A 19,328-nucleotide genomic window follows, 5' to 3' on the forward strand; every position below is an offset into this window, starting at 1 on the left:
TTCATAGTCCAGGCCTGGACGCAACACCAGGCATGAGGCTGGAGGGTAACGTGGGGCTGAAGCTCTGTGTGTGGTCAGGGGACCCAGGGCCAACAGCTGTGCACCTCTCAGGGAGCGGGCTGGGGGTAGGGGAGAATCAGGAAGGGAACAGGATGTTCGGGCCTGAGGGTCGGCCAGGACAGGGGTCTGTGCATCTCAAACCTCACTTCCTTCAGATAAGTTCTTTTTTCAAAGCTCCCATGTACACAGACATGGCACAGACAGTTTAGGATCAGGGAGCCAGAGAGAGGCATGTGGATGCCCAAGTGGTTGGGTTCCCATCCCATCAGGGATGTGACCCAAGCTTCAGTCTTCATCATGGACACGATGGAAACTTGAAGTGGATAGAGCCAGAGCCACAGCCGTGGGCATGGATGGGACACATCTGTGCTACCACAGCCCCAGGCTCAGGCCCTTGCCTATCACTGCCCTCCGCTCCCCAGAGTGGGGTTAGAGAGATCCAGGAGTCCGAACAGAAGCAGCGGAGCCCTGTACTGCTCCCATGTTGCTGGTGGGACCACTGAGGTCCAGAGAGGGGAAGGTCAGGCAAAGAGCCACACAGCATGAAGCCAGAGCCTCCTGACACCGTCTGAGGCTGCTTCCCTGCTCCCTCTGGCTGCTCCTGAGGACCATTCCCTTGCCATTCTGTCCTTCTGTGCACAGTCACGAAGGGCCCTTCTTCCCCAGCTGAATGGATCCACCCCTCACTGCCTGTCTGTCTGCCGTCTGCTGCTTTTCAGTCTTCCCAGGCTCTTCTTTCTGTTTGCATCTCTGTGTGCATTATTTTCCCTGTCTCTCTCTGTCTTCATCCTTGAGTCTGTCTCTCTGTCTCTGTGTCCCTTCCTCCCCTTTCTCTCTCTGCCCCCATCCCTCTTCCCATCTCTCTACATCTGACTGCCGGGTCCCTTCGCCAGGCCACATCTGCTCCTTGCTCTCAGCTGCTGTGTGACCAGAGCTGGCCTCTGTCTGGGGTTGGAAGATCTGAGACCCCCTGGGCTGTCCCCCTTAGATCTGTGGTCCCTGGAAGGACGAGGTTGGGGGAGGGGGTTGGTTTCTGAACTCTTTGGGGCCTTCCTGCAGTGGCCAGCGCCGGGCCATTCACTTTCTCTCCCAGGCAAGGACGGCAGGAAAGCAGCCATCTCTCTTTCATCACAGAGCTATTCTCACGCCAGCCTGGGAGAGGGGGCTGGGAGGTGGAGGTGGCAGTGTTGAAGAGGGCTCCCATTGATTCCGCAGTCAGGTGGGGGTCATCCTATCCAGGCCCCCAACTTTCAGCTGCAGTCTCTGGTGGGCTCCCCCCGTGGAAGCTCCATGACTACCCATCTTCCCTCCAGGTCCTCCTGGCAGAATGTACCTGGTCCACCAACCCAGTGGAAATCTGGTTTGCACCCACCTCGCCACCTTTCCCTGCTCACCTCTGTCTCACCCAGGCACAGAGGAGTGGTTTTCCCTGATGGACCTGCTTTCTGACTCTGTGCCTCAGTACATGCAGGGCAGAGAGGAAAAGGCTGGGCTCCAGAGGCTGGCAGGTCGGTGCCGAATCCCAGCTCTGCCGCTTGCCAGCTGGGTTGTCTCAGGCAAGCGACTTAACCTCTCTGAGTCCAGTATCTTCCTCTGCAAAATGCAGATAACACTCCTTCCCTTGCAAGGCTGGCATGAGGACTGATAATTTATGTGAAAGTACCTGGTCCAGAGCTGGGCACAAAGTAGACACGTGCTAAAGCATTTGTTGTGAAAAAATCAATGTGTAAATAACAAATGAATAGTAGAATTGAACCTGTATAAGTGGGGTGTGGGGAGGGAATGCCAGGTGTCAGGAGTGGCACAGGCAAGGGCATGGAGTTAAGAGGTCTTGGAGAGGGACCAGGGAGCCATGAGTGCTCAGTACGGATGCAAAGTCCGAAATCCCAAAGGGAAGTGTCAGGTAGCAGGGATGGGAATGGTCAGAGGATAAGGAACTTGCTGAGAGTCAGTGATGCACCAGGCAGCTAAGAGTAACTGTAGCAGCAGCCGTCAGGAGTAGAGGCCCTGTGCTGAAGCATTTACAAGCATTAGCTCATTTAATCTTCACAACACCCCTGTGAAGGAGATACTATTATTATTCCCACTTTACAGATGAGGAAACTGAGACCTGGAGAAGTGACTTTCCTGGGTCACACAGCTAATAATTGCCCCCACCAGGATTTTTTTTTTTAATACTCCTTGCTATGAACTGAACTGGGTCCCCTCAAAATTCATATGTTGAAGCCCTAACTTTCTTTCTTTTTTTTTTTAATGTTTATTTATTTATTTATTTTCTTATTAGTCATCTATTTTATACACATTAGTGTATACATGTCAATCCCAATCGCCCAATTCATCACCACCCCCACCCCCACACACCCCCTGCCGCTTTTCCCCCTTGGTGTCCATACGTTTTTTTCTCTACTTCTGTGTCTCAATTTCTGCCCTGCAAAGCGGTTCATCTGTACCATTTTCTAGGTTCCACATATATGCGTTAATATATGATATTTGTTTTTCTCTTTCTGACTTACTTCACTCTGTATGACAGTCTCTAGGTCCATCCACCTCACTACAAATAACCCAATTTCGTTCCTTTTTATGGCTGAGTAATATTCCATTGTATATATGTACCACATCTTCTTTATCCATTCGTCTGTCGATGGGCACTTAGGTTGCTTCCATGTCCTGGCTATTGTAAATAGAGCTGCAGTTAACATTGTGGTACATGACTCTTTTTGAATTATGGTTTTCTCTGGGTATATGTCCAGTAGCGGGATTGCTGGGTCATATGGTGATTCTATTTTTAGTCCTTTAAGGAACCTCCATACTGTTCTCCATTGTGGCTGTATCAAGTCCCCACCAGGATTTGAACTGTGGCTTAGTCTGCCTCCAAAGCTGGTCCCTAGGCCCCTTCCAAAGGAAGGACCACCCCCCACAATCTCTCGCCTGGTGAGGCCAGGTGAATAAAAAGGCTTAAAAACATGTTTGGTTAGTGAAGGAGAGTAAAGAAGGCATAATTGGAGGGCCCAGATATCCAGAAAATAGTTGCTTGGTGCCAGTGAATCAGGGAAGACTTCCTGGAGGGAGCTGAGCACGGAGGCAAGAGTCATGGCCCAGAAGTGAGGCTGAGGCGGCCCTGCTGGGGGTGTGGGCGTGCTGACACAGGGGTGACACAAGAGCACAGGGGCTCTGCTACCGGGCAGCGTGGGGCTCTTGACCGGATCTGCTTTCTACTGGAGTCCGTGTCCTTGGTCCCACCTGGCCCGGCTGGGGCCTCCTCTTGCTAGTCCCGAGAGAGTGGGAAGGGCAGGTTTCTGACTACTCCAGACCCAAGCCCCATTCCTGGCTCTGCCACGCTCTTGTTGCAGGGCCTTGGCCGAGCTGCCTCCCCTTTCTGATCCTTACTTTCTCCACCTGTGAAATGGGACTAACTGTGCCCACAAGCTGGGTGCAGCTGCAGGTCAGAGACACGAGCACAGCTAGCACAGGGCCAGGTTCAGAGGAAGCGCTGAGCCATGTCAGCTCCTGACCCCCTCCCCAGGGCCCCCAACCCCTGGAGCAAGCCCAGACCCCCAATTCAGAGCATCAAAAGCCAAAAGACAGGGTGTGTGCTGCTGCGGTCAGACTCTGAAGCCAGACTGCCTGCCTCTTTCTTGCTAGGTGCTCTTGAATACTTAACCTAGTTCTGTAGTTTCCTCATCTGTAAAATAAAGATTATACCAGCAGCCCAGAAACCCTTATCTAAAACCTGTGAAGTCGGATGGTTTCAAAGCTTTTCTGATTCTAAAGTCTATTACAGAACACACCCCATATACTGTACAACCTCCCCATGGGGTCTGGGGCATTTCTTATAATGAAATTTATTCACATTTTTTTTTTCAACAAAATGTGTGAATATTCATACCAGGTAGTGAAATGAAGACCAAAATAGTTTCTCCTTAGTTCAGGTCACCAAACCTATGTAAAATCTTTTGATCACTGAAGGTTGTAGGATGTCAACATTGTGGAGAAGGGATTGTGGGCCTGGAGTATTTGCCTCACGGGGCTGACGTGTGGATAAGATCAGTTACTACACACAGGGTGTTCAGAACCACGCCTGGCACACGTGAGCGCTCACACATGCTATACAGTGGGTCCCTCCCCTGCTCCAAACCCTCCCATGGCTCCCATGTCCTCAGGGTAAAGGGCAAGCAATTTCGAGGGAGGCCCTCTGTGATTGGAGCCCTAACTCCAGCCTCAGGGCAGACCCCGCATACCCTAAACTTTAGCTTCATCAGCTTTTTTCAGTTCCTCGTACACACCGGGCTCTCTCTCTCTGCAGCCTGTTGCACTTGCTGTCTTCTGCCTGAAATGCCCCTCTTCCAAACACCCTTTCTTAATTGTTTCATCCTATAAGTCTTACAGCCTCACCTAAGCAGAAATCACATGACAGGAGAACTGCCGGTCTCCTCCGCTGGCTGTGACCTCTGGGAGAGCAGTGGCCATGTGCACATTCTTCTCTGGCATCCAGTTTGTGTGAATGAATGAAGCTCCTCACCCATCAATGGCGTTGCCACTGACTCGGGGACTGAATATGTGCTTGTTGAATGAATAAATGAAACAGCTCTGGAGGGAGGATCCCACCCCCATATGCACCCCAGGAGAAGATTCTTGGAATGTTCTTCCCTTCCCCCACCCATCCAGGTTTCTTAAATGATTTTTTTAAAAGGGACCAAATCCATGCCGGGGGCCAACAGGGCCCCCGGGATCGAAGGGCTGGGGGGAGGTGGCTTCAGTACATTAGGCAGAAACCACTTGTCCGGGGTTGGTAGAGGCCTCTGGAGCCCAGGGAGCAGGAGGCGGGGGGAAGGGGCCTCCAGCACTCTGGACAATTGCTATAAAATAAACTCCATAATCAGGTAAATGCGTTCGTGCAGGGGATGGTTCCCGTGCAGCTGCAGGCGTCCCCCCAGGCCCCGGAGGGGACCTGTCTAATCTCAGGGTAATGAAAACATGGGTCCAATTATGGCGGAGGGCCGAGGCCCGAGCCGTGGATGGAGTGGGGAGCTGGGCCCCTGGCAGCGGAATTAGAACATTTAAGCTGTCAGGCCGAATCCGGGAAAGGCCTGATTACCTGGCCCAAGAAGGGGCCGCTTTGGTTTGGTGTCGACTATAATTTCCTGGCCACCAGCCGTGAAGCCAGGGGCCACCTTTTCTCCTCTGCGATGGGGGTCCAGGCCCTGCATCTCTGGCCTCCACCCCTCCAGACCCACTTAGAGACCTTAGGCTGGCCTGGGTCTCCCAAGCTGCCTGTGCGGGGCAGAAAGAGGAACAGGTACACGAGTGACACGTGCTGGGTGTGTGTAATACCTGGACACAGGTTAAGGAGGGTGTGTGCACTGGCCATGTGTGAATGACACCGGCGCAGGCAGTGGATAGGGAACAGGTAGTGTGGATATCCTGGTTCTGTGTAAATGATGCATGTGTCTGTGTGGATTACGTGCAGCTGATCCAGCACCGAGGTGCGTGGGTGACTCATGCACGTGGGCTGTACGTACAGGATACCCGTGTGGACATGTGCACATAGCAGGGCTCTGGCTACACAGGTTATATGTGGTGTGTGTTCACAGTTGTATGTGCTGGTCTGTAAGTGCCACGAGAGCAGGGATCAAATTTGCCTTGCTTGATTGTGGACCCTTAGCACCTAGCTGGATGCCTGGCTGGGTGGATAGGTGTTGATTATATAAACGCTGAATGAATTCACATCTGTGTGATAGGTACATGGGAGATGTGTGATGCATGTATTAACAGTAGGAGCAGATGGGGTCTGCATGGTGTGTGTGCCTGCTGTGTGCGTCACTTGTCCCCATTGTGTGATATGGGGGCAGGAGTGGTGGAATGCTTCGAGGGCCTGAACTTGAACTGTGTGGCCACACAGACCTGTGCTCCAGGCCTGCCTCCTCCACTTACAGGTTGTGTGATCTCAGTCAATTCGTTGAACCTCTCTGAGCCTGACTTTTCTCATCTGTAAAGTGGAAAATAACAATAAACACAGCAAACTTTCACTGAGCACTCACTATGTGCCTGGTATGGTACTATTATTTTCATGCATTGTTATCTTACTGACGTTTCACAATAACCCTAAAAGTAAGTACAACTAGTGCCCCCATTTTACAGATGGGGAAACTGAAGCTCTCAGAGGTTAAATAATGGTGAAGCCAAGATTCAAACCCAGGCAATCCGACTGCAGTGTGAGCTTTTAACTGCTGGGTTAAACAGGTAGTACCTATTTCGTACGGTTGTCCTAAAATAATCCAAGTAAAGCACCTAGCACTGTATCTGGCACATAGTAAGTATCCTGTAAATATTATTACTATTATTTGCACATGATACATGTGTATTGGATGTATAAACAGGTACAAGGCAATATATGGGAAATGTGCATACAGTATATTTGTGTGGGAGAGACTTGTTGTGGGAGAGACTTGTGTAGGTGTGTTTGTGAGAGGGGATAGTACAGGCATCCATTTACGCAAAGTTTATGATACATGTACTCGGGTATATGCTTATGTGATATATTTTACATAATGAACACAAGATGTAAATAAATGTGTTATGGCTTATGATATTGACAAGTGGCTTATGAAATTAGAAAAATTACATACTTGAGGTGTGTGATATATATGAGCCTGTACATGTACACCGGACCCTCTATTTGGGGGTTGAAGAATATATGTAGAATGGTGTAATGATGGTTATTTGGGTCCAGGCATGGTGGTAGATGTGTACATGTGCACACAGCACAGCACATTTGTGTGTGCAGAGAGGTGATACATATAGATACAGATATGCATGTAGTAGACATACATATAGACGCAATGTGATCTTGTACGTGCACATGTATGTGAAGTGCTTACACATGGGGTATATATAGGCCCATCGATGTAAACAGTGCGTGTGTGTGTAATGCACAGACTTGGGGGTATACTGCATATCCTTTTGAGATGTATACATTTATTTGTGATTCATGTTCTGTACATCTTTGCTCAAATGTCATCTCCTTGGTGAAATATCTATAACCATCCTATTTAAAACAGACCCTATTTCCCATGCCAGTCCCTTCTATATTTTCTCCAAAAAAGTCTCACTTTTGAATACACAATATGATTCAGTGATGTGTGATGTTCACTGCTTCTTCCCTCGCTGAAGCCTTAGCTGCAGGAGGCCAAGGGCTTCTCTGGGTTTTGCTCACTGCTGAATCCCGGAGCCTAGCACAGGGCCAGGCGGGCTGGAGACCCGCGGGCGTTTGAGACCCGCGGCGCATCTCCGTGGGGGCCTGTGCAGGATGGAGTGCACAGCACGGCCGGGCACCTTTGCGGACCCACGGGAGCCTCGTGCTCTGCGCGCGTGGAAGGGGCAGACGCCCACCAGCTGCCGCCGGGCCAGCGCCGGGCCGCCTCCGCCCCTGCCCGCGGCCCCTCCCCGGCCCCCGCCGTATCCCGGGGCGCGACCCGCCGTACCGGCGCGGCCGGCGGGGCTCCGGCCCACTTCCCGGCGGTCGCGGGGCGGGGAGCGGGCGCGGGGCCGCGGCGGGCCGGGCGGCAGGAAGCGGCGCATTGTTCGCGGGCCGCGGCCCGGGGCAGGGAGTTCCCGGCCCCGCGCGGACATAAAAGGAGAAAGCAGCGCCCGCCGAGCAGCCGGCCGGCCAGCGGTCCGGGCGCCCGGAGGAAGCGCGGCCCCGAGCTCCGCTGACCCCGGCATCCGCTCCGGGGAACGCGCCCCGCCCCTGCGGCCCTCCAGCCCCGGGTTCGAATCCCGGCTCGCCGCCGCCTCCCGAGCCTGCGTTTCCTCCCGTGTGAATGAAAACAAGCCCCTGGAAGCCCACCTCCGTGAACACCCCAGGCGCTCCCTGCATCCCGCCCGCTACCCCTCCAGTTTGCTTGTCCCACTAAAAACCTAGCCCTGTGCCGCAGTCCCTCGAGAAGAAAAGGTACGCGGTGAAATCCGGGCTGCACGGGGAATGTTTTACCTACTAAAGAACGCCCACCACTGTAGCTTGAGCAACACCCATTTGTGCAAAAGGCGCTGCCCATGACAAAGGCCCGAAAAGACCCTCTTCAGGATGGAACTTGGGTTGCAGGCTCTGTTACTGATGGGGAAACTGAGGCCTGAAGGGGAAAGACTCGCTCAAGATCATTACAGAGACAGTATCCAGCAGCCTTTTTACAAATAAAGGGTCTTTCTCCTAGTGCTTACCAGTACGGCCGTTTTTGTGATTGTCGTTGATTGTAAGATTGATGAAATGAACAGAGTTACTGGTGTGTATCTTTGCAAAGCGGCTTTCCACTTGCTACTCATTTGATCCTCCCATCCCCTCTGGAGGTGGGCAGAAGTAAACCGCAGCGCAGGGAGGTGAAGTGTCTTGCACAAGCAGGTTGGGGGAGGAGGAGAGGGGCTTGTCCCTGGTCTGTTTTAGGAGATGTTAATCCCTACAACTCTGGCACCATACTCTTGGGTGGGGATGTATTTGCGGAAGGGCTAAGATCTAATCAAGGCAGAAAAAGTAAGGGATTAGCAACCCCACCCCGTTCCAGCCCAGGCCACCGCAGCCCACAGCACTGAGTTTTACCCTCCAGGCCTGCATAGTCCTCTTGCCTCTTTGAAGGAAAAGGTGAAATCTTCATTTCAACAAGGGCCCAGAGAGGTTAAGTGACTTGCACCGGGTCACAGAGCAAAATGGATATGATGCAGAGGCCTTTCACTCACAGCCAGACCTCTCTTTCTGGGGAGAACCCTCTCCCTGGGAGAGGGAGTCCTGAAATTTTGGAAACCTGTCCTGGGGTGCCTTCACCCTCTGGGCCAGGAGATTCTGATTATGGAGAAACGGCCTTCCCTCCACCCCTGCCCCCGCCCAGCCCGGGAATCCTACACCGGGGGTAATTGAGATCAGATGCGGCTGTGACCCACAGAATGCTCCCCAGGAACCTGGAAGCATTTATTGTCTGGAAGAGAGTCCAGGACCCACTCTAGGCCGCCCTCCCTCCCTCCCTCCCTCACTGCCTCCTCCCCAGGCGGCTGAAGGTGGATAGAGGCCCCGAGGAGCCTCTGGTGCTGCCTGGGGGTTAGTGCAGCCGGCCTTGATGAATACGACTGCTGAAAGCGCCTTCCTGGCTTCCTCCTTCCTGGGGATACGGTTACAGGGGGCCAGACTTCCTGCCCAGCCGGCCCAACTTGCAAGTGTGGATCTGCAGGCTCTCCAGGCCAGCAACTCCACAACTCCACCCCCCTCACCCCAAGCAGGGGCACCGACAGGCCCCATCTCATTCAGAGCTCAGCTCAAATGTCACCTCCTCAAGGAGGCCCTCCCTGACCACCCCATATGAACTAGCCCACTTACCGGAAGTCTCCCTCTGTCACTCCGTTGAATTTTCTTCATGTCACTTATCTCTAGCTGGTAGGGTCATATGTTTTCTTATAATAATGTTTATTTCCTTCCCCCCCCCCCCCCCCCCCCCCCCCCCCCCCCCCCCCCCCCCCCGCCACCACCAGAATGTGAGCCCTGTGAAGGCAGGGACTTTCTCTGGTTTACTGTGGCATCCTGGGGCCGGGAACTCTGCCTGGGACACAGCAGGCGCTCAGTAAATAAAAGCAATGAATTGAACCCCTGCCGTTGGCCTCTGAGCTTGGAACTTGACCTTGAATCTCTGCTCTGAGCTGGTTTGTCTGTGTCTTAATCTCACTTCTCTGGTACAAGCTCCAGCTTCTGAAGCTCACTCTCCTGCCTGCATTGATTGCCTCTACCTCCCATCTGGGAGCTCCCAGCTGACCTCTGACCTCACATCTCTGATCCCTCTTCTTTGCTCTCCCCTCCCCAGCCTCTGCTGTGTGACATTGGGCAAGTCTCTTGCCTTTCCTGAGCCAGCAGGATTCTTCTTCAAACAAAAGCTTACATAGGAGCCCAGAATGTGAGACATAAAAGGGTGAAAGGCAGGAAGGGGACCTGATCCCTGTGTGCCTGGCTTTTGCCATGTGCCCTCCTGTTGTCCCCAACACAACTTTGCAGTTCCCTACAGCTTTGAAGAACCCTGTAGCTTGAAAACCCCAGAGTCGATCATTTCTCAGTCTCTTTTAGCTTCATAATTCCACAATGCCGTTACTTAGATGTCTGTCCGGTCTTCAGCGTTCACTTAGTCATTTATTTATCCATTCATCAAACATGAATGGGCCACAGTTGTTGCCAGGATTTGTACTCATCTCTGCTCTCCAGTGTCTTGTGTCCAACTTCTGGTCCCCTTCCCTCATTCAACAAGCAGTCTGGGAGCACATTTCACGTGCCAGGGCCGTGAAATCTTAGAGGATTTGGGCAAGGTGGCTGCTGACCAATACGATACCTTCATGTGACCTTGGAAAAGACACTCCTTTCTGGGCGCATGCAGCCTTGCTGGACCCCAGCTTGACAACAGAAAGTGCCCTTGAGTGAAGAAGAAGGTGACTATCTTCTTGGCAGACAAAGCCCCGCATTTGGGCACAGGCTGGCTGGATTTCAGACACCTCGCATCATGCACAAACTTCACAAGTAGCTCCATGGATGTGTGACCTGTGCTTGGTTTAATGCTCTACTGTAACTGTTGTGAAATCTTAGACAATTTTTGAACGAAGGGCCCACTATTTCATTTTGCACTGGGCCCTGCAAATTACCTAGCCAGTCCTGATCCTCCGCACAGTAGGACCACACAGAATGGGGGAGGGGAGGGGAGTGAAAGAAGGCACTGGAGAGAGAGGGAGTGAAGGGGCTCGAATGCCAGGTTGAGGGGCCTGGACTATCCTCTGTGTGGCTTGGGAGGGTCCCTAACCTCTACTCCAACTAGAGTAGATCAGTAAAAATCTGTTCTGTTTTGTACATGGGGTGGATGAGGAGCGCTTAGGATTTTGTTTGTAAAAAAAAGATGTTGCCTCTACAGATATGTTTGGAAGCCGTAGCTATTAGGGTTAGAAGCCAGAGAAGGAGTTAGAAGTCCCTGCCAGCTTCTGGATCCCTTGAAGGGCTTGCACTCTTTACAGGCAAGAAACCTGAGCCTTAGAGAGGGGCAGGTGTGGGTCACAGGCAGTATTAGAACCCAGGATTCCTGCCTCCTAGATCAGGGCTCTATTGATGCTGTACCTGCAGGAACTCGGGTTCAGAACCCGCTGGATGAGGCCCCTGGCCCATTTTCCCAGGTCTTGCCAGTGGGTCTGCATCCCCAGCAGAGAAGTTCCCTTTTTCCTCTGCTAGACAGCCTTCCTGGAAAAAGGCGGCCTCTGCTACCACCTGGTGGCAACTCTGGGGTAGGGGCAGGTGTCACTTTGGCTCTGGAGCTAGCCGCAGTCCTGGTCCAGACAAGGGACCCTGTGTCATGGGGAAGGGACGGCCCTGTTCTGGGTCATTAACCCCTTCAGGACTCTAGGACCATTAGTAGTGGTATGGCCCACCCCAAATCTGTTCTTCCTCTGTTCTCCCCTGTCTCGGGGACTTAGCACACTAATTGTCTAATCCAGAAGCCTGGGAGTTACCCTCGGCTCTTCCTGCTCTATTACGCCCTAAATTCAGTCTGTCCCCAAGTCCTGTCAAGTCTACCTTTTAGGCAGACCTGGAACGTGTCCATCGCTCTCCATTCCCAGGCCCACGGCTCAGGTCCAGACACCATCTTCCTCACCTGGTCTGCTGCAGTGGCCTCACGTATGTTTTCTTCTCTCACTCGGACCTGTCTGCAATCCACTCTCCATGCTGCATCCAGAGGGACCCTGCTAAAACCCACAGCTACACACATCGCTCCCTGCTTAAAGCCATCAATGGTTCCCCATTGACCCCAGGACAAAGTTCAGCCTCTTTACTGGGGAACTCTCTCAGGGAACTGTCTCCTGGCAGCCCCCCTCTGATCCCCCTCTGGCTCTCCCAGTTGGGCCCGGCTGCCTGCTCTCAAATCTCATCTGCCAACTGTGCAACCTTGGTCAGGTGACTTAACTCAGTTTCCCAATCTGGAAAACAGCCTTGATGGTGACTGTCCCTATTTCAGAGGGTTATCGTGAGGAGTCAGTGAATGAAGCTGCAGTAAGTTGGGGCCAACTACAAGGTCAGAGGTCACAGTCGGCACACAAACCTGCCTCACTTCTGACACCAACGGCAAGTTCAGGAGGTGCCCTCGAGTTGGATAATTCACTACAAAGACGAAAGGATACAGATGAAGATCAGTCTTACGACTAGGTACACAGGGCAGCCTCGCAGGTCCCCCAGCCAGCAGGGGCTGAGGCAGGACTCACACCTCATGGAGGAACTGGCACTCGTGGCCTCTTGAAACAAACTTACTGTCAGGGAAGGTGATGGCAGCTGGTCCACCTCCGAGGAGCCATCAGGCAGACCTGTGCCGTGAGATCCAGAGGCAGCAGCAGGGCCAGAGGGGAAGCTGGGGAAGCAGACTTCAGCTTCACATGCCCGAGGACCTTCCAAGATGCAGACTGCCTGGTGGGTGGGAGTGCATGAGCTCCAGCCCTTTGAGCTCTGTGCCTGGGCCGGGGACGTGGCCTGCCTTGAGATCCAGCAGGGGCTCAGATTCCCCCTCTGTCTCCCACCAGCTCTGCTGGGCCCAGGGTTGGGGTGGGGAGAGGGGTGCTGGGGAAAGGGGAAGGAAGAGCCAGCCCAGGCGGAGGTCAGCAGAGGAGGAGGAGGGCCCTGCTTTCCCAAGGCCTCTGGGAGGGAGCTGGACCAGGCTGAGCTGGGGGTTCTGAGGACCAGGGCACTCCTGGGGTTGGGACAATTCATGTGGGGAGTGACCTGCCTGAATCTGGCCTCTTGTGCGGATGGGGTGAGCTAGGAGCCCATAAGAAACTCCACCCTGAGAGCCTGCTGGGGAAGGAGCCGGGTCTAAGGGTCAGGAGCCCCAGCTTCTGGCTGCTTCTCTGCTATATGTCTTCGGGCAAACTGCTTCCCCCTCTGGGCCGCAGTCTCCTGATCTGTTTGGTGGAGGGTTGGGCCCTTTCTACAGAGAGGCAGGAAGCAGGGGCTTCGAGGAGGAGGGTGGAGGGTACTGGAGGTCAGGTCAGAGCCAGTCCTGGTGGCGTCTGTCCATGTGCCTAGAAACTCATTCCTCCCCCACCCCTTCCCTTCCCAGCTTCTCTCTGCCCACCACACAGACCGCAGACTTCTCTTCTCCTTTCTATTTTCAGACATCCTAGAATTCTGAGGAAGGCTGGCCAGTGCCTGCCCAGGAACTCTGAGCTGCCGAGGGAGCATCTCAGAACAGTTAGAGGTACAGCCAGTCATGGCTGAGGAGGAGAGAGCTGGGGCCTCACTTCTGGGCTGGAGCAGGGCCGTCTCCTTGGCTGGGCCTCGCTTGCTTCCTGCTGGAGCCCGGACTGACCAGGAGGCTGATGGGGGTGCGGCCAGAGAGGAATGCGGTCCTGGCGCTGGGCCTGTAGGCTCACCCTGACCGAGACCAGGGCGGTCTTGGGGGGCTGTGCCTGGCTGGGCGGGGAGCCTGTGGCCAAGGGCCCAATGGCTGGATTCTGGATTCAGTCTGGCTAAAACCCCAGCCCTGACCCTCACAGGCTGTGACTCTCTTGCAGGAGGCCAAAGCCTGGCTTCCTTCTCTCCCCTGGGCCCATGAAGTCTTCCCCGTTGTGCTCTCAGAATTGTGCTTTTGCGCCATGTTGGGTCCCGACCTCAAGAGGTGAGAAAGGTCGGGGTCAGTGGTGAATGACCCTCACCAGAGGGGCAACCCGGTCGTCTCTTGTCTCCTTTCTACCCCTCCCCCCAGGGAATACACTTTACTAAGAGAGAGACAGACAGACTGACAGACAGGGAGGCACTGCTCTGAGATGCTGTGGGAAGGCACATAATTCTCTTGGTCTTGGAGATGGCTTCTGCGGTGGGTGCTACTGTCCTCCCACCCACCTCCCAGCCAGTCTGGTCCCCCACCTTCCTCCTCTAGACTCAGAGTCTGGGGTCTCCAGCTCAGGAGGACCTCATTCTCACTCCGCTAACTCTGAATGATCTTGGGCAAGCCCCCTGCAGCCTCCGGGGCTCAGTTTCCCCATCCATAAAATGGGAAGATTGGCCTAAATTCCCTTCCAACTCTAGGGTGTATGGTTCTGATTTCTTTCCTTCTGAGGGAAGCAGTTTTAGCTCATGCATGAGTGGTTCCCAGGCAGCCCGGGGTGACTATGGTTCTCTCCGTCGGGAAGAGGCAGAGGGGATGGAGGGAGAAATAACTCCCCAGCTAGAGCTTAGTACATGAAGCAGATTGTACCAGAAATAGAAACAGAGACAGGAGGAGAGTCAGCAAGAGGAAGGCTAGCAACACGAGGTGGTAAAAGAGGAAGAGAGCGTCCAAGATAGAGATGATGAAACAGGGCCACCCACACAGAGAGATAATGACAGAGAGAGACAGAGATACAGAGATGAAGACTGAGCGATAAAGGCAGGAAAAGGAAGGCAGGGCCATAAAGGAGTGGAAAGAGAGCTCGGTAGATGGGGCAGAAAAGCTAGCGACAGAGCCTCTACTCCCTGGGGGTCAAGCCAGATCCTACTTTTGCCTGCAAGGTGCCCAGGTCTGGTGGCCCCTCTTCTGCCCATCAAATTTCTTCTGGGGCCGGGACCCTCCCTGCTGCCCAGTCTAAATGTCCGCCAGACCTCACCTCCATGGGGGCAGGGTGTGCAGCGCTGAGAGCCCACACAGGCTTGAGGTCTCTGAGGCTTCATGGCCTCGGGGTTTCATGAATGGGGAGGGGTGAGTGGTGGGGAGTCAGAGATGAAGGTTATTATCTGTAGGGGGATGTGGTTAGCACAGGGAGAAAAGCAAGGAGGTAGATAGTCCAAAGGAAACTTTTCCCATCTTCTTGTAGATCAGGTATTAATTCAGTGTCTCACTATTTAGGGAAGGATAGGGAATCTGCCAATGGGGCAGGATTGGGAAGCAAGTATTTAGTGTCAGACAGAAAGAGGAGATGCAAAAGGAGAAGAATCGAGCTGGGTAAGGAAGGGTTTAGTTGAGTTGAGTTGTGAGTTGTGTTGAGTTGGGTTGAGTGTGCTGAGTTTGGTTTGGGTGGATTAGAGTTGTGTTATGTCACGCTGGGGTGGGGTGGGTTGAATAAAATTTAGTTTGGTTGGATTGAATAGAGCTGGATTTGGGTTTGGCTGAGTGGACCTGAGCTGAGCTGATGTTCCTTGAATTGAATTTCGTAGAGTTAAACCGAGTTGGGTTGTGTTGAGATGGGTTAGTTTGGGCTGAGTGGAGTGGAGCGGAGTTTGGTTGAATTGGGTTGGGTTGGATTTGGGTGGGTTGGGTGGAAATAAGTTGAGCTGGGTTGACTGGAGTTGAATTTAGGAGAATTGAGGTGGGTGGAGCTGAATTAGGTTGGGTTGGTCTGGATAAGAACGTTAAAGATTCCAAGTGGACGGGAGCGAGGAGGACTCCAGCATAATGGAAGTTCTGCTGCCGGGGAAGAAAGGCGAAGTGAGACACCAACAAGGAGAGACCTGGTGAAGGGAAGTAGCTGAGGTGTGGTCCATCCCAGTGTTTCTCCAGCTTTCTACCGCTCTACACTTCCACTGCTATGGAGGCTCACTAAAGCTGTGACTTGAATCTTGGCATGGAAAGAACGGAATCTCATTGCATATATGTATGTGCCCAAATGTGTGTGTATATCCCCAGCAGTACCCCATTGTCTGTCTTCTGTTCCTCTGAGGCTCACCCCATTATCTGAGATCTCCTTGAGAGCACAACTCTCCAGCAGCCCATCTGGAGGTTGGCCAAGATGCCATCTCATGAGTGTCTGCAGGATGGATGGAGTGAATTTGAAAGGAATCACAGAGCAGTGAGGTCACTCCTGTGTGCTGGGTGCTCGATACCCTGGGAGACACCCACTTCCTGTCCTGAGGGTTTAGATTTGGGGGCTCTGGGGTGTCCTCAGAGCCAGTGCTCCTCTCCTCAGAGAGTGGGAGGCTGTGGGCAGGCAGTTGGCCAGTCCTCACTTACCACCCAGTTCTTTCTTGTGGTCCTGCAGTCCTGGCCGCATGGCTGGGCCTCCTCGCTCCCCAACCCCTTGGTGAGTCACATACACACACACACACACCCCGCCACAGAGCATGGGCAGCCCCATGAGAGAGCCCCAGGTTGGATAGACGAGAAATTGGTTCTTCACAGCTTCGGGGGCAGGTCGGCCCCTGCCTGTCCAGGCCCTCTGAAAGCCTTCACGTGTTCATTCATGGCTGAAAAGTGTGTATTTGCAGGGGGTGGAAAATACAGAGAAGCCAGAGTTTGAAATTCTGGAGCTACAGCTGAACAACTGGAAGACCCTAGCCAAGTTGTCTCACCTCTTAAGTGAGTTTCCTCATCTGTAAAATGTGCATAACCTTCCTTTATAGAGTAAGGGAGACAATCAAATGAGATAACAAATATGAAAGTATTTGTAGACTGTATACTCCTGATTGTGTGTGTGTATGTGTATAAGCGATAGTCATTCATTCATTCATTCATTTATTAGCTCATTTATTTAAGAAATACTGATACAGAGCTCATTAAGCCTCAGGCAATGTCCTAAGCATTTTATAAGAATTAACTTGTTGAATCCTTATAACAACCCTATGAAGATGGTGCTGGTGTTCTCCCCATCTTACAGATGTGGAAACTGAGGCACAGAAGGGTTAAGTAACTTGCTCGACACCATACAGCTAGTAAGTGGTAGAGCTGGGATTTGCACCTAGTCCTCTTTGACTCCAGAATGTTTCATTTGTTCATTCATCAAACACTTATTAAGTGCTTTCTCTGTGTCAGGCCCTGAGTCCACAGAAAAGCACTAGGCTCGGTCAGCGTGGTGTTCTGGTTCTCAACCAGAGGCAGATGTAGCCTCCTAGAGGGAGCACAGGAGGTTAGAAATGCATGGAGCAACTTTTGGTTATTGCCGTGACTGAGCTTACCATTAGCCGGCTAAACTTCCTGCCCTGTGTGGGGAAATCTTACACAAAATGTCAATAGTGCCCTGTTGAGAAACACTCAAGAAAACAGTACTGGCTTTGGAGTCATTCCAGACCTGGATTGAGTCCCAGCCCTGCCATTCCAAGATTTCGTGACTTGGGCAAGTCGCTTCACCTCTGCGAGCCTCAACTCTGAAAAATGTGGTCTGTGAAGTGCCCAGAAGTAGCTGGGAAGCCTTGGTTGTTCAACAAACATGAACATCCTTTCCTGCTCAAGCAAACACCAGGAAGTACAGAGGAGAAGCAGCTTTGGATTCCAGCATCCCTCCAAACCCTTCTCCCTCCCTCTCCGGGTGGCTCTGAAGCCTGCCAGGCTCCGGAAAGGCAGGGGACCTCTCACCCCCATAGCCCTCCCCTCTTCTCTCCATCCAGGCTCACGGCCAAAGGCAAGAGAGCCTCCCTTCCTACCAGCCCTGAGGTTTCAGGCGAAAGCCTCTTACCTCTCTGAGCCTTGGCTTCCTTGTTTGTCAGATGGGGAAGCGGAATGCTGCTGGACGTCAGTTGCCTCTGCCTGGCCTTCATCCCTTCCTTCTTTTGTACCCAGTTTTCTTTTGGGGGAACATCCCTCTCTCATTCTCAGTTCATGTGGGCACATGGTCTAGGACTGGCCAGTTAGAATCAGGACATTCCATCCTCCTGCTCACAGCATTCGGTTCAGGGATGGGCACATGAGCTAAGCCGGAGCAATCAGAAGTGTCCAGGAAAGAGATTCTCTTTTCATATGGGATTGGAGTGTTAGGACCGTGTAAGTTTGGAGCTGCCCGAGTGCTTGGAGAGCACCTGCCTGAGAGTGAAGCCAACAAGAAGGAAAAAAAAGATCAAAGAGAGAGAGACAGAGAGTCACACAGACAGAGACAGACAGAGACAGAGAGAGGGGAAGCCTGACACCTGGATGCAGCCATACCTGTCCCCAGTTTTTCAGCTTGGGAGCCAACTCTTCTCCTTCTTTCGCCAAAATCAGTTGGAATTGAGTGTGTGTCGGTTGTCGTAGAGACAACCCCGGCTTATTCAGGGGCTAAAACACCTACGTCAGAAGGTTTCTGTGTGGATCAAAAGAGAAGATGATGTAAGTGAAAATGTTTTTCTAAACTGTGTATGTCTGAATGACGGTAAGTTATTACTGAGGTGCTAAAGCAGGAGCACACATCCCATGCGAGTGATGAGTCTGTCCAGTTCTATCTGAAAGGCTCCAGAAAATGGACTTCTAAGGCTCTTGCCTGAGAACTGAAGAGTTGGTTGGAAGTGTGAATTCTTGCCCCCCTACGTTTTCAGTTCATTGGGTGCAGAGCTTCAGAGGATGAGATGCCCTTGCATTGGGGCACCACTGTTTCATGGGTGACTTGTTCCAAGGTTGGTCATTTTATGAGAGGCCATAGGACACAGAGGAAAGAGACTGGCCGGTCTGGGCAAGCCCCTGCCTTGTTCTGACCCTCCGAGTCTGACACTGAGTGGTGCTGGGTTGGACCTTGTCTCAGGGAGTGCCTGTCTCTGACCTGCTGTGGTTCTGCAATTCTCAGACCCTCTCCTGGGCCAAGCAAGGCCTGCTCACCTCTGGAGTCGGCAGCACATACCTGTTCTTGGGTTCTCTGGAGAAGCCACACGTCAGAAACCACAGCCCACACCAGAAAGAGACTCTTCTGAGTCTGGCAGACACAGCGGGCCCCATCTCCATTTCCAACTCCCTATCCCTCCCTGCTTAATCCCCCAAACTCAATTTCCCAATCTCCTTTGCGGGCAAGCGAGGTCACATGACGCAGTTCTGGTGAAAGAGACGCGGGTGGAACTCAGCTGGGGCTGCCTCTTCCCTTTCTATCCTTTCCTGCCTGGAACACAGGCTGGCGGACACGACGCATTCTGAGAGTGACGGCACAGAAAGATGGAAAGAGCCTGGCCTCCTGATGGCATTCTCCAGCAGCCAAGGGGCCTGGGCAGTTTACCTCTGGGCCTGTCATTCCAGAGCAAGAATCCTCTTCCTTTCTTTATTTTTTTTTTTTTTTGGTTTAAGCTTCCATATTTGGGGCTTTGCTATGGGTAGGCAAATGCATTCGTAGTACGCTAAGCTAGCACCTGCCTGCAACCATTCTCTCTTAACTACTTTTTCGTGTCCAGAACAAGTTTTTTTCACATCTAGGACCACACTGACTGAATCGAATTAATTATTAATTAATATTAATTATTTAATACTACTACTACTACTAATTCCACCAGTAACGATCATTTACCAAGTATCTCCCGAGTGCCAGAGTTGAGTGGTTTTATCTTCACAATGGTCCCAGGGAATAGATATTATTATGGTCCT

Source organism: Balaenoptera acutorostrata, chromosome 6, assembly GCF_949987535.1.
Source record: "Balaenoptera acutorostrata chromosome 6, mBalAcu1.1, whole genome shotgun sequence".
In the NCBI taxonomy this organism is placed as follows: Eukaryota; Metazoa; Chordata; class Mammalia; order Artiodactyla; family Balaenopteridae; genus Balaenoptera; species Balaenoptera acutorostrata.